The sequence below is a fragment of the Lagopus muta genome, chromosome 12, assembly GCF_023343835.1.
Source record: "Lagopus muta isolate bLagMut1 chromosome 12, bLagMut1 primary, whole genome shotgun sequence".
NCBI classification, from domain to species: Eukaryota; Metazoa; Chordata; class Aves; order Galliformes; family Phasianidae; genus Lagopus; species Lagopus muta.
In genome coordinates, this window is record NC_064444.1 from 4,034,898 (window position 1) to 4,050,892 (window position 15,995).

The 15,995-nt window shown below is 44.0% G+C and overlaps 1 long non-coding RNA gene across 1 annotated transcript in view; it reads left to right on the top strand.

Moving 5' to 3' along the window:
* LOC125699056 (uncharacterized) overlaps positions 1–15,995 on the top strand; it is a 127,742-nt gene that overhangs the window by 83,932 nt on the left and 27,815 nt on the right. Inside the window, exon 2 of the long non-coding RNA XR_007379421.1 lies at positions 13,153–13,228. This is a non-coding gene — a long non-coding RNA (uncharacterized LOC125699056). The remainder of the gene's footprint in view (positions 1–13,152; positions 13,229–15,995) is intronic.

Here is a 15,995-nt window from a genome sequence, read left to right on the forward strand (position 1 = left end):
CAGATGAGAACAACTCAAATTAAGCAATTAAATTGGCAACGTACCTCCAGTCATGGAGAAATCTAATGATTCTCAAGTTGGGGGCTTTTTATGCTTCTTCCCTGTTTTTTTTGTTTTTTTAATGATTATTAGAATGGATTATCTCTACATACTCTTATTTGCAAGTCAAAGAATTATAGATAGTAATTGGATAATCTCTCAATTATCCCTAGTGACTTAATTATCATCATTAACTGTATTTATTTCACTAATTTGTAGGATTTCTTTTGGGGGTTTCATTCTCCAGGCCGATTAGTTTGAGTGATAATGGGGCACACTGGCGATGCTAACGCAGAATCCTACAATTATTTTAAAAATGATGGGTCATATCTTACGAAACACAAGAAAATAAAAGAAAAACCCATTCTATTTCAGGGGTAAGTCTGAAATCAGAACTTTCAGCTATTGCTCGCTACATTTCTGATTATGTAAATTACGAAGTTCCATCTCTATCGCATCGAGTCTCTGAATTTGCACTGAAATTTGTTCTTTTATGCTACAACAAGAAATGGCTATTGTAAATTGAAAGCCAATGCAAACAGCAAACATAACGCCTGAAGGAGAGAGTGTCATGATCTGAAATTTAGGAGGTAATGCAACTTCTTTGTCTGACTGATGCACTTATATTCGAACATAATTAAAAAGCCCTGGAAGAGAAACTAATACCTGCAGCTTTATATGAGGAGATGGATCTCCTGACTAATGAAAAACATCTCATCCACATGGTATCCATAGCAATGGAGATTGTATGGCCCAGTCTTGCTGCTGTTGAGTTACAGAGGAACAGTTTGGGCTTGGAATCCAGTGCTGCTAACTTTAATATTTAGGCTCACGCATGATAGCTAGCCCAGCTCTAGCAAACAATCAATTACATTTTTTATTTCTTTCCACCCCAATTTTCTGTGTGTGTTTTTGTGTGTGTGTGGTTTTTTTTGTTTGTTTGTTTGTTTTTAAAGAGCCTGAAGCAGAAAAATATAACTGTTGGAAATTGCTTTACATTAGTTGATTATCTCTGGCGAAGTTGAGAGCATTTGGTCTTGCTTATTTGAAATAATTTAACATGAGAACCCCATGGAGGGTGGTAATTTACAAGGGATGGTCTCAATTGTGATATGTACACATTGCAAGCAAAGGGCGAGGGAACTGCCAAATCTATTTAGATAAATCTTTGAATTGCTGCTTATTATTCCAGGCCATCCCTTCTTTCAGTAGACCAAATGCTGTTAAAATCGCCAACACTCTCACATTAGGAGCAAAATCATTCCATGTAATTTGTCTGTAGTCAGAGCCACAAAACCCAAATTTTCAATGAAGCCCAACAATTAATTTAAGCATGGTACGCACACATGCATTTGCATAGCTTGTGTGAGGTGCTCTCTTGGAGCCCTATTGGCCACCTACATGGAGCAGCATGGCAGGCTGCAAGCACGTGCTGCTGATGCAGCTTTTGATCACCTGAAGGACTATCTTGAGTACTGAGATCTATCTTTTTGAACTATATTCAGTGCAGTGCTATGCTACTTCGCTAACCAGGTATCCATTTTTTACCTGAACATTGCCTTTTTGCTATGACGCTGGAGGAGTATACTCACATCTGCCAACTGCGTTCCCATAGGCAAGCAGAATCATAGAAACATAGAATCATAGCATCGTTTGAGTTGGAAGGGACCCTTAAAGACCATATGGTCCAATTTCCCTGCTGTGAACAGGGACACCTATAGCTCTATCAGGTGTTCAATCCCCCATCCAGCCTGACCTTGAGTGTCTCCAGGGATGGGGCACTCATCGCCTCTATGGGCAACCTGTGCCAGTGCCTCACTGCCCTTATTGTAAAGAACTTCTTCTTTATATCCAATCTAAACCTGCCCTCTTTTAGTTTGGAACCATTTCCCCTTGTCCTATCACAACAGACCCTGTTAAAGAGTCTAATTGGTTTTATCAGAGTTATTTATTTAGACACCAGACTGCAACTTTGTTGTCTTCAAGACATGTAAGATTTCTTTTTCTATTAACTGTCCTTTGAACTCCAATCTTTCACTCAAACTAGAGCCAGAAAACCAAGACCAGTCACAGATCAAATGGCAATATCTGGTGTAAGTCCATGTAAGCCAATGGATTATACAAGCAGAGAATCAGGGTCCAAATATATTAGAGAAGGAGAGGAATAAATCTTACCTGCGCCAAGAGACTGCATTAGCTTATTGTGCTTGTAAGACTTTGAAAAAACCTAATACAGATTCCTGTCGTGGATGAGCACAGGGAGCTCCATCATTTCCTATGCACATTTGGCAAGCCTGACTGCTATAAAGTCTGGATTCTTTTTGCTTTTATTTTCCTGCCTTACTACAAGTTGAGTCTTCTCACATGGAAAAGTTAACTCGTTAAGCTATGTTTCACCTCAAAGCAAAGGGAGCTGCAAGGAAAGCAGCCTGATTTCAATGCAGAACAGCAATGTAAAAATTTAATGTAGTTTAGCTAGTGGGCTTTTAAATCACATCTCTGTTTAACACCTTTCCTGAGTGCCCCTGAGGAGACGGGACAAATGTTGCTCAAATTTGCTGTGTTTTCTCTAATTCAACAGCAAACACAAGGCATGGGATGAGAGCTGGTAATTAAGCTGAGGGCCCTGGGAGATGCCCACCCATGCCACAGCTCATCATTTCCCCTCGTTTCAATGTTTCCGGAACAAAATCTTCCCCATAGGCAGACCTGCAGATATCCCTGCTCACTCTCCTGACTCTCAGTTTCTCACTCAGACCTGGAGCAATTTGATAAGGTGAGAAGCTCAGCTCTCCGCTAAGATGCTTCTGGCTTTTCTCATTGCAGAAAAAAGCCTGGAGGCATGAAGTGGGGATATCTGGGAGGCTCAACAGCCAGATAGCAAAATAAACGTCTAGTCTCCAATATTAACACTTGAAGCCTTTTCTCACGATCCTGAGGAGTGAGGGTGCTGTCACGATTTTGGGGAGACCGGAGCACTTGTGATTAACCACACTGCTCATCCCTGGAGAAGGAGCAGCTGAATCCTGTAAGGTTTAGGAGTGTCACTGGGAAATCAGAGCTGCACAGCAGGAGGAACACGGGTAGCATACTCCAGCCATTTCCTTGCAGTTGCTGTTACATGGGGTTACAGCACTGAAGGATTGTATTTAAATCCCCCAAAAGGTTTTCTATTAAAAAAAAAAAAAAAAAAAAATAGAAACATTCAGGTTTTGTAAAGTTCAGCCTTCAGTGTAATCTTCCAGTGACTTAGAAATGTAATTATAAAGCCAATTGACAGTGCCCTTTAAGATATGTCATGTAGGAAAATTAATTTTAGAATTTTTTTTTTTTTTAATTTCACTGTCACATCTCAGGCAAGAGCGAAGCAGCGGAAGGCGCAGGGAACTTCTCCCAGAGGGAGGGTGTATATGGGGCACCAACACACGAACCCATGGCATTGCTTTCCTGCATACATTTTGACATTGTGCTGCATCACAGCCAGATGCCCTGCCTCCCAACACTGGACATGGAGTGGGACTAACTGTGTCAGAAGCACTTTGCGATGTTAGGTTGCCCAAGATGCAAGGGGAGCTGTGCAGGTCCTGTGCTCCAGCCTGGTTCCTCGACCCAAGCGCAGACTGAATTAAGTTGCTGCAATGTGAGTTGCACAAACACAGACTAATATAATTTGTCACAATTAGGGGTTGACTGGATGTTTTCATTCAGGGTGATCCAGGCCAAACTGTTACAAATGACCTCTTCGCTTCAGAGCACCAAACAGATTTAAAGGGAGTATCTGGTATAAACGCCAAAAAATGTTCACTGTGTTATGGGAACACCCCATCCAGGAGAGGGCCCTGACAACCATTACCTCTCCCAAGCTCCCACAGCCGCAGACCCATCCCCTCCCCACGTACACAGCTCCCCAGTGCTGGGTAGAGCTGCCAGTCCCCAGCACACATCCATCAGCAAAAGGACAGTGTAAGACTGGAGCTGGAGGCAGGGTGAGGTGCTACTGAGCATAAATAAAAGTTGCAGGCTGTTAGCCTGGCTTGCTGCTCCAGCAGCTGGGGCAGGAGGCATCCCTCTCACCATGGCACTGCAGCACGTGGGATACAAGTGCTGATAATGATGGGATGACCGCTCAGCTCTTCTCCACTTGCAAACAGTTGGTAGTAATGATGTTCATTACGCATTCAATAGGCTATTTTACAATATGAAGTCATTTAGGAAAGGATAATTAGTCCACAGCTTGCTTTTCATTTTATTTAATTTTCTTTACTTCTGTTTGGGGGAGAGAAAAAAAGGAAAAAAATGTACATAGGGATTGTGTTATTTTTGCAATGAGCAAAATGAAGCTGTTTGATTTATGCTCGCTCACAAGAGATAGCATGAAAATGGTACCATGTATTTTGCTGAATGATTTCTTGCAATTGGACATCCAAAAAGCACATTTTAATCTCCATGTATGCTTTGTTATTGTGTCAAATTATGAAGAGCAGGCATGGGAAGCTGCCCGATGAAGAATCCACTTTTCTGTTAATTTGGATGTGTTAAGCGCGCTTTCAGAAGCCAGAAATATTCTTGTAAAAATAAGATTGTGCAATGGGATTTCTTCCTAGGGCAACGGTCATCTCCAGGGAGTCACCATCCCTGGAGGTGTTCAAGATCCATGGAGATGTGGCACTGAGGGACATGGTCAGTGGGCATGGCTGGGTGAGCTGAGGTTGGACTTGGTGATCTTGGAGGTCTTTTCCAACCTGGATAGTTCTATGGTTCTATACCAGCATTCATCATTGCTAAAATGAAAAGGGGTGAAAGAGTCATATCTCCAGTTAACAGTTGGCTTTGGTTCTGTCTGCTGGTTTGATCCTGTGGGGTAGGAAACCTACAGACCTACCAGAGCAGAGGATTTGTGGCTCTGAACTCTTTCTTGCAATTCCAAATTCATTTTTCTACTGTCACAATAGTCCAAAACAAAAGGTGTTCTGGCACAAAGTGATTTTTCAGTGAGCCAGTCCACGAGTCCACAATTGCTCAAAGCCAGAGACCCACTCTACTGGGCCCCAGCACCTTGAACAGATGCCTCACCCCATTTTTGTGGATAAGCTTCATGGCCAGGCAGTAGAGAAAATGAAGAGAACTGGAACTGAAGGGTTTTCTGTTTCAGCTGCAGGGAATTGAAATCTGTGTGTTTGGGAAAAAATACCTAGAGCTGTATGGGTGCACAGAACTGCTTCCAGGTGGAAGAGAGCTCAGATGTGAGCGGTCCCTCGAGCTCCTGGCCAACACCACTCCTGGAATCTCCTAAGGGTGATGCCTCCTGCACAGCTGCAGTCAGTAAGGCATGAAAGAAATAAGATGTGAAACAGTGTGATGTATGAAATACGAATGGCACAGCAGCCTTGGATTACAGCAAGTCCAGCTGAATGTCTGGTGGTCCCCTTTACTTTTATTTCTATTAATATTCCTCAAGCAACAGCAAAGATTGATTTGAAGTAGAGAGAACAGAGAGTCATGGGAGCTTCATTAGCATGCAAATCTGAGCGAATTCATTAGCCCTGCAACTGATGCTGATGCTCCTGGAAACTAGTAAAAGAGTAAAGTCTGCAGAAGTAAATCAGGCCGTGCTAATGAGCCTGTTAATAAAGCTTTTGTAAGCCTTTTCCAGAGCCAAAGTGACAAAGCACACTGTCAACATTAAACCTCTGGTACTGTGCCTTAGATGAGGGGCACTTTTTTTTTCCATTTCATGCTGGGGAAAAAAGCGGAGAACCGTAGCAAAGGTGGAGAATGAGACAAAAGCATTTACAATATTTCCTCATCAGAGATAGAAGTATTGTGTGGTTGCAGAAAAGAGACAGCATGACAAATGCAAGTGTGCAAATAAGATCCGTTTGACTGAAATTATATTTTAAAGAAAAACAGGAGACCAAATTTTTCATAACTGAGGTTTCACCTTCTGGCTGTATGTTCTCATTTTCCCTGTGCCTTATTAGGCATCATTTCAAGATTGCATTTCGTCTCATCCGCTTCTAATCGTGCAGCAATGCTTACAGCACGGATGCGGTGCTGCTGCAGCACCTCCTCACACATGTGGGTGCTTTGTGCTAAAAGCATCACCGCTTTGCTGGGGCTGTAGCAAGGCATCTCCTCCTCTATCTCCCATTTTGCTGCCACTTCAGGATGAGCAAAGTTGGAGATCTCTTTTCCTGGTATGTTCTCCAGGTGGGATGTACGGCCATGGAACCCACAGGGAGTGATGTTGGCAGCCAGCTCACAGTGCACAGAAAAGCAGTGGGTCCGTCGAGATAAGGAGAGGCTGGGTTGCAATCTGCTTGGTTTCTTTTTGCAGAAACCTCTTTTGTAAAAGAGCCTGATGCGGGGAGGAACTGCTCGCTGCTTTCTCATCAAGTGGAAGAAGTGCTTTATGCACAGTCTGATGGAAAACTACTGGAATGCTTTTCAGTTTCCCTCTCTAACCTTTAGTGCTTTCTGGTGCCTTACAGGGAACAAAACGTCAGACTGGAAAAAGGGGGAAAATATATTAAAAAGTATTTGGAGATAATGGCGGGTAATACAATAGAAAATGCAGCCGGGCAATAAAAGGAGAGGCATCAAAAACACCACCAGAGAGTGGAAGGGAGGAAACAAGGCAAGGAAAATGGTAAAAGCGAGGAAATGAAGAGAAAATAGGCACTTGCATAATGGGGTGACGAAGGACAAGAAGGGGAGGAAGGGAAGGCAAGGCGGGAAGAAAGCTGGAGGAGAGGCACGCAGTGAGTGATGGAGCAGGGTCAGGGGCAGGCACAGGCAGGGAGGAGAAATGGAGTGGAAAGGAAGCAAAGGGAAGCGTGGTGCGGTGGCAACGCTGCTGACCTGTTTGCTTTTAGCTGCAGAGTGATGGCAAGTGTTTGTGTTAATAATGCTAAGGGCTGGCTGCCTGGGGGCAGGCGGAGCAGGGCTGGCAGGTGCCAGGGATGTCCTTCAATCAGCACAACGGGCTGTGCTGTGGCTCCTTGGACTGAAGGGAGGGGAAGGCACCAAGAGGTAGAGGGAGACAAGGTGGGAGGAAAGACCTATGGGGTGCCAACACGCCTGCCCTGTTTCTTTTAGTGCTGATAACCTGCCAACCTGCCAGAATCATATATAGAATAGTCATTAAGGTTGGAAGAGACCACTAAGATCATCCAGCCCTACCAGCAACTGATCATCACCACGCCCACTAAACCATGTCCCTTAGTGCCAGATTTACCCTTTTGTTACAGAATCACAGAATCACAGAATCACAAGGTTGGAAACGACCTGCAAGATCATCTAGTCCAACCACCCTCCCATTCCTATCAGTGCCACAAGCTACTAAACCATCTCTTGTAGCTCCTCATCCAGGAGCCTCTTGAACACTGCCAGGGATGGCGACTCCACCACCTCCCTGGGCAGGCCATTCCAGTGCCTGACCACCCTCTGAGAGAAAAAGTTTCTCCTAATATCCAACCTAAACCTCCTCTGGTATAACTTCTTGCCATTTCCTCGGGTCCTACTATTTGCCTGGGAGAAGAGGCCAGACCCTTTTGCACCACAACCTCCCTTCAGGAAGTTGTAGAGTGCAATGAGGAGTTGAAAAAAAACCTTTTCTAGAAGGTATTTGCCTTATTGCCCTGCACCTCCTGATGGCTGAGTTTGATTTGATGTGATAGAGGAGATCTTTCTGCCCTGGCTTTCAAGCTCACCAAGATATTTTGTCCTGCTTGGAATCCCATAAGCACAGTGCCATAACACTTCCACTCAGCTGCATTTCTCACAGCTGATGCATATTTACGCTGCACAGCACTCAACGTGCCATGCTTTAGGTGCAGTCTCACTGGTGTCTTACATACCAGCTGCACCATCTGTTTGGATTCCTCTTTCTTTTGTATTACATCACAACATCACGTTTTCTTTCTTTCTTTTTTTTTTCTTTTTTTTTTTTTTCCTTCAGCTGCAAAAGCTTAGGGAACATTCCTACAATACCACCCTTCCAGCTTGGTTTAGTAGATATTTGGGCTCTTTCATTCTTAGCTGTCGAATTACATTTGGTTATCAACATCCATTATATCTGCTGTCAATTAGCTGTTATCTAACACCATGAAATGACTTAACTCTTTCGGCGTGCTATGTGATCTGTCCCCAACCAGAGCACCGCTCAGCTTATGGCAGCTTGCAGAGATCCAGGCAGTTTTGTCACACTTATTTTTTTACTAGCACTCATTACAGCTAAAGGTCAGTTGTGTTTCCATTGTAAGCTCAGGGATAACAGCGCCGATCTGGCAAACCTTTTCTCATGTAAAGTTAACGGGATTATTTGCATAAAGATCCTTACTTGGGGAGTAATTTGCAGGATCACACTTTTAAAGCCCTAACCTTGGGAGCAAGGCAAAAGCTGGAACTTGGAACAGCAATCTTCCAAGGCTATATATTATCAGAGAAAATGATCAAAATTTAATGAGGAAAAAAAGGTACTTAATGGCTGTAGATAGCGTAATTTCAGCCATAAAAATGGGATGATCTTGTAATGCGCTGTGCTGCGGCCTTTCAAATCAATGCTAGCTCCGGTAGCAGCTTTAGTAGTAGCAGGGCAGCGATCTACAAGCTGTCGAGCAGAAGTCCTAACCTGCTGCTCCAGGCACACGGCAGCTCTGTAACTCTCAGCGCGATGGAGTGCTTGGGTGAGTGACTGGGGCTTCGTCCTCCATGAATCTGTGCTGCAAACCCTTGCAGGATGGCCGCTCCCAAGCAAACATAGCTACAAGCCACGCTGGCCCCGAATCAGGGCCAAAGCTCCAGGCATCCCAGGAGGGCTTTTCATCTGCTGTCTCAGCAAACATCAAGCATCAAAGCTTCACCAGCTCTGTTGTTTGTAATTCAGGAGAGTCCCTGGGCTCCAAGCCACCAGCCTGGAAGATCTGTTTACATTGTAAAATATATGCTAAATTGTAAGCCCTGGGACAATTAACAGAAGTCAGGTAAATGAAGCAACAAAGATGGAATGGGCTGAGGCCTTCACTTAAGCCTTGGGTGAACATCCCTATTGCATTTTCTTGAACAGCCCAAATAACAAGAGCTGGCCTTCACACCTGGGCTGCATCTGAGAGGCAGCAGCACTGAGATGGAGCTGGCCCTTGGAGAGGAAGTATTAGTTCTGGACAAAGGCGCTGCTTTATTTTTCCAGTGTACCAAAATTAGAGAACCCCCTGGTGCTAAATAATTTTGTTCTGCCTCGCTGTGAAAATTCCCAGTGTTCAATAGCCCTCCACAAGCTCTCATTTTATCCCCATAGTGCAGCGCTCCTGTGGTTATATGTCAGCTGCTGCAGTGGTAAACATGTACACACTACTCATTTAAGAGCTTTTAAAAGACTTCTCACTGTGCCCAGAAATTACACCTGTGCTTTCTTACTTACCCATGCTGTTGTCTTTGTTTCTCAGGCTATATTAAGCCTTCCATTCTTCTCCCTTTGAAAGAGCGGGAGAGTATAAACATCTTTAAGTTCTGGCTTTCTCTCTATCAGGTTGTACAGAGGGACAGAACCAGTAAATATGGACAGAGGGAAAGGCAGAGGGCTGCGTGCAGTAGGGCTGGCAGATGATGCCTGCTCCTCCTGAAGGCACAGAACACGCACAGGAGCTCCATGGTGTTGACTGAAATCCCTGTCAGCTGCAGAGCTTGACTTCCTAGGGATAGTGACCTGTGCTATTCTGACTGTGTCTTCTGTATCCATGGATGATGAAGAGAGACAGAGCACGCGGTGCTCAGAGGAGCTGCATCCGCAGAGGGGAAGGTACATGTCACAGTGTAATGAGGCATTGGCCTCCAGTGAACTTTTCCATCACAGGAGAATATTTCAATGTTAAAGATGATTTGCTACAAACAAGAAGGAGAGGAGACGTGGTAGTAACATAAAATGCCATATCTAAGAGATTGTTCAATCTCTTTGCACTGCTAAAATGAGAGAACTGAAGTAGAGGTTTCTGCTGACATCACTGCTCAAATTCTCTGTCCAAGATTTTGTGGGGAAACTTCCACTGAAACAAAAAGACCAAATACATATCTTTATATGTGAAACTACTTAAATATCTTAAATATCTACTACTTAAATATCTCTGATAAGCTAACAGAGCTTTGGATGACAGGAATTTTGACCCATGAAGCTCTCTGAGTCAAGGAATGACTAAGAAAATAACCCAAAGGCTCTGGAAGTGGCAGTCTGGGCCATGTTCAGTACCTCTTCTCCACAAACGTTAACCACAAACCTTCACTCCTCCATCAGATCCCACACACCTAGAGCATACAAATGCATTTTTAGCAGCTTCTGTGTGCTGCTGCCTTAATTGGATCCTTGTGGGATCCTTCAAGATAAAAATGCCCATTCTTAATTAAAGAAATGATCCTCTTTTGGCTAGGGCTGTTTGGATATTTGGTTCAGAACATAATTTAATGTACCTTGAGCAGGAAAATTCCTGACTGAACTTGAAAGTTGACTGAATTTATCTGATTCAGCCCAACCCAGTGGCTCTACCATAAGAGCCCCCAAGCATACATCGTGGTGGCTGCTATCTAGTCTGGATCCCAGTGTCAGCAGGCCACCATCTTCCACAGATCTTTATGTACTTTTTTAATGGGATCAGATCCAACTTCTTCCCACGCTACACCCAGATTACAAAGGCTTCACTGGGTGTCACTGTTAAATATCTGCTCGTGTGCCTCTGCTAAGAACCTTTTCTTAGAGGTTTATCCATTACAACTAATACATCATAAAACTCTTGCTCTGTATTTCACAAATGTTAGAACAATGCCCCAAGGGCATTGGCAGTAATTATGTTTACATCTTCAGAAATGCCTTCCACCCCCTCTCCCCCCATCGTTCAGTGCAGCTCTTGAACCTCTGAATGGTACATTGGGAGTATCAGCACGTCTCCTCTCGAGCGCAGATCCTGCCTCTCCATTCTGCAAGTGAAATTATCTCTGTATGTCTGCACCCATGAAGTGCACTTGTGCTTCCAACTTCCTCAGACTGTCAGACAGTTTGCTGTGCCACTGCTCCTATTAACGCCTGCAATTAGCACTGACAAATGCATTGTTCCCCCTGATCCCAAACCACACTTCCTTGACTTTTTAGAAAACCCCAGAGCAGTGTAATGTCTCCCTGGGTCATATTTCAACAGAACAATGAGGGTAGTGAGGCATGACAGTGATCTTTTTTCTAAACCTATTCTGAACATCCTTAATCAAGCTTTGCTTTTTAAAAAAAGAATGGGCCTAATTCTCTTTAGGCCTATGGTATATTCATGCTTTGTAATTCCATCAAGCTGTATCTTCAGCTCCTCTAAGGTGGCAGAACTCGTTTGACTTCACTTAAATTCCAGGAAGATTAGTAATGGCTGAAGACTTGGGCTGCTGGTTTCCAAACTATTCCTCATCTATGCCAGTTTGAAAGGATAATGAGTCCCAAGGTTTGTTTTTGTTTTTCTGCCATTAGATCAATTAAAACAATTGCATACTCTCTAACTCATTTAAATCAAATGTTGCACAAGATACACCCAACAGCTGCTATTTCCCTGAGGTGTTGAGCCTTCTCCATTCCTATTCCATTACAAAGCTCTGACACCCAGTAGCTCCTGGAAGCATGCACAAATCTCCCTAAAGGCCCTTATTAGGACCAGGCTGGGTTTTTTTGTTCTCTACACTAGATGTGGTCTCCCAGGATGGAGCCACATGATGACATACAACCATGGGTGGATTACTCTGCCTCCAGGAGGAACATATGTAGATACTTCAGTGTGTCCCATCCACAATCAACAGATACAGAACCCTCAGCCACTTCAGTTTGCAGAGTACTGAAATGCAGTAATTATGTTCTGTTTTCCTCTTTCCCTTCATTAATTCCTATATTCAGCTGTTGTGCATTCGCTGACAGCAGCCAGTAGCTACAGCTCTGGGATAGCCACAGGCAGGTAACAAAAGTGAGGAGGATGGAGTCAGCACGTTTCTTTCTGGTGTCATGGAATTTGTCTTTGGTAAGATCATGGGCACTCTGAAATGCAAGAAAGATGTGAATCAAGAAAGAAATGTGTTGAAGGACTGCTGGCTGCAAGTCCATCCCCAGGATCAGAGAGCACATATTTATACTGTAGGCACAGTGGTTTGTCTGATAATAGATTGACGTTTAATTTAGGTACAGACTCGGTGATAACTGAATCCCACCTGGGACTTCTGGGAGCAGAGCAGGGCAAATAAATGATGATGTCTGTAGCTGCAGATAGAGATGCTGTTACTAACTCCAATACTGCAATGGGTAAAACTGTACACAGGCTGACAGATGAGAGATTTCATTGGCTTCAGATGCAAGAATAAAGAAAATAAAACTTGAAATGAATTTTCTTGGATAGAAGTGGCCACGCAGGAAGTTTCAATATCCATAAATCCACTCTGTGGATCCCTCTGGTGGCTGCACCCAGTGCATCAATACAGCAATCAGGACTGTGGCAACTGAGCTTCTGTGGCATATTGCACCGTGCAAAATACAGACACCTACCAATGCATTTTGTGAACTCCCACACGATGATCTTCTACACACAGATTCACTTCAGCTCTCTGGCACTCTCAAAGCTGTAAAACCGATTGCCACAAAATGCTTCACTCTTTCCAGTTGTGCTTTGATGTCTTCATTATCTGGAGACTCCAGAGCAGGGCCATTTCCCCCAGATCAGCTAAAACATGATCAGATTTCTAAGTGCTTCATGTCTGTGCTGTGTTTGGGGCTTGGCTACACAGGTCAGAAGAACATGGTGTCATTCTTTGCGGAGGACAAATCCTGGCATTTCATGTTTCTCTTCCTGTAGGGTTATTGCCATCATTCATTGCCTGGTATATGCTGTATGCTTGGTGGTACGAATCGTTGCTCCTGACCCTGCCAACGACATTAACAGAGAGAACAGTGTGCTTTTGTACAGTTGTTTCCTCTCAAATGCTATTCAGCCTCTGATAATGATTCAGATGAGTAAATCAGCACAGTTTTATGGAGGGCTGGAGTTGTGCCAGTCATGACTTGCTAGTTTTTGCAGCGTTTACAACAGCAATGTTTTTCTCCCTCAGTGAGAAGCCTTTCCCAAGATGACTCCAGACCTGGAGAAGACAGCGAGTGCCTACCACGGGGGGCTGTACTGGAGAGGTAAGTGCTCAAGCCGATACCTGTTCTCTGGGGAAGTTAATGCAGCATCCTCCCTCCATCTTATCCCCAAAGCTTTGGTTTCTCTAAAACATCAAGAGATATTTTTGGTGTTGTTTTCAATTTTGATGTGACTGCTGACCTATAAAAGAGAAGGACCAACTATGACTGTAAATCCACGAGCGTTTTTTGTTTGCTTCAGCTTGATTCAGATATCACACCATGAGGTGTATATCAGAACTGAGTAATTATAGAGGGAACGAAGAGGTTCCCTTAGGTCTACATTTTCCTGCTGCGTGCTGAAGTGCCATCAGTGCTCCTCTCCAGGAGGGCAGGAATTCTCCAGGGCATTAACTGTTTTCTGTGTGAGTTGGATACATTTGACAAAACTTGTGTTTCAACACGCTGGTTCATGAAATCAAGAGCAGAAGGACAGTGCCTTTCCTCTCCCCACTGTATGTGATGGTTGAACTCGTAGAAATAAAAGAGTTCTTGAAAAACGCTCGGTGAATCTACATAATTAAAAATCTTTCCTGCTGGGGGTTAATGATTTGGGTAGATTAACTTGATAATGTAATGTAAAACGTCGAAATCAAGAGTCTGTATCCTGAAATACTGGTGTAGCTCAGTGATGGGAGACAGTTTTAAGTAAATAACCGGAGAAAGTATTTTGCAATTAAATTAAAGATGTTTCCAAACTACTGTACTTTGCCATAAAAAAAATGTCATCTTGAAAAGTCAAGTTTCATTTATTTTAATTAGTGCTGTCATGAAGTATTCCATTTGGCACACGCTGACTAACGAGCCCTTTTCCAGACACCAGTTTGAAAAGTGTGCATCAGAAAATGATCACAGCCCGTTCCCATGGTGTCTGTGGGCCAATTGTCAGCTAATTGAGACCAGCCTTGCTCCACCCAAGTGGCATCCAGGTTGGTCTATGGGGAGAGAAGAGCTTTCATCCCCTGGATTTGCCTTGTGGGAGGTAACGCAAAGCTTGCTGCCATCGGTCAGAAGATTCCTGCTGTCTTCAGGGAAATTCAGGTTCAAAGATGCTGAATCTCCACTCCCCTTCACTGTTCTCACACTGAAGTTATTTAAGGGGAGAGGGATTGGTATCAAATTGATGGAAAGCCAAAATGATCTTGATCCTCCTCTGAGACATGCTGTTGAATTGCATTATATATAAGCAGAAAAGCTTTTCTATTATTAATAGGATAGAAAATCAGAACCATCAAGGAAAATTATATAAGTCCTATTAAGATGGATGAGTTTGAGTTATGTCCACGTGTTTGCAAGAAGATTGTTCTCTGCAGCTCCTACAAAAGTGTATTGTCCTCCCAAGGGGAGACCTCACCGGGGTGGGAGAATACCAGGGGAAATGCTGTTAACTTCTCACAGCCTGGTGGGCAGCTGTGTGGGCAATGAGCGCAACTATGCAGGCACCAGGCTGCCCCAGAGGATGCTCTGCACCAGGGTGGGAAGCCTGGGCCAGCCCCCCAGGAGCTGACCTCCCTTGTGATCTTCTGCTTAAATCCCTCTCTCTGTTGTCTGCCTTGTTTTCAGACCTGCCAAATCTTGCAGTTCCTTCTGCATGTCCAATGAGGGGATTATTTTGCAAGCTTAAATCTCCCTACTAAAAAAAGAAAGTTACACTGATAAATACCTGTTGTCTACACATTGAGACTGGTGAGGAATAAGCTGAAGCGTGAGTGTGAAGGGCATTGTCAGTTCTGCAGAAATGGCTCTTATTTCACCAGGCTAATGTCACATCCAGAGAGCTCACAGCAGTCTTTGTGCAGGTATCCTCTGGGGAGCGAGTGAGAAGCAGCTATTCTGAGCTGTCCCCTTATTTAAGTAAGCCACATATATAAAATCTGATGATTCCTTATTAATTTCATCCTATTGCTCCTTGCTAAAGCCCCTTGTTCCACCTTAATTTATCCCTTCTGCTCATTAACACAGTTCAAACATTTCCCTTCCTAGCCAGTTAGCCACACTTTAATCTCACCTGGTTACTCATTCATCAGAAACCAATCTCTCCTTCCCCTCCATCAGCTCAGCACCACCTCCAGCATGCATGCTGCTAATGAGCAGGACTGAGCACGGGGATCCTGGTGGCACTCACCAAGGGCTGCTTAGCATCACTCCTCCCACGCTTGCAGACCCTTCCCCAACCCTTCCCCTGCACTTCCATCACTTCCGAATGCAAAATGAAGGGCTGTTTTCCTCCTGCTGGTTCCCTCACATATCTTTTCCCCATTACTGCCATTTTGGGAGGAGTACAGGTCTTGCAGAACAGCTTTGTCTGGATAATAATAATTTTAATTTCCACTTTCAGAAGCTCCTCTTATCTCCTACCTGTGTGTAACTGATTGAGTGATTAGAACCTTCCCCTAGCACATCTCTGCCAGTTTGGAAATCAGCGAGAGTGCACTCTGCACCTGTAAGTGGGTCTTAATCCAAACATTTTATGCCTGAAAGCATTCAAGTGCTCAGACGATGCTCCCACCCCCCAGGGAAACACGTACAGACCTACCCTGTGTCTTCTACAGCAACAGTGTGACCCTGATATCTACATGGCCCCCTGCATCTGATTTCATCTCCACTATTAATCTGAGGCCTTTGTAAAGGTTTGTTAGGTTTTGTTAGGTTGTAAACCTTTGTTAGTTTGTCTTTTGCTGTTATTCTCATGCTGAGATTTTCTAATGCTCTCAGCACCCTGGTCAGCTTTGTAGCCCCTTTACTTGGATGATGCTGGGCTATGACATCT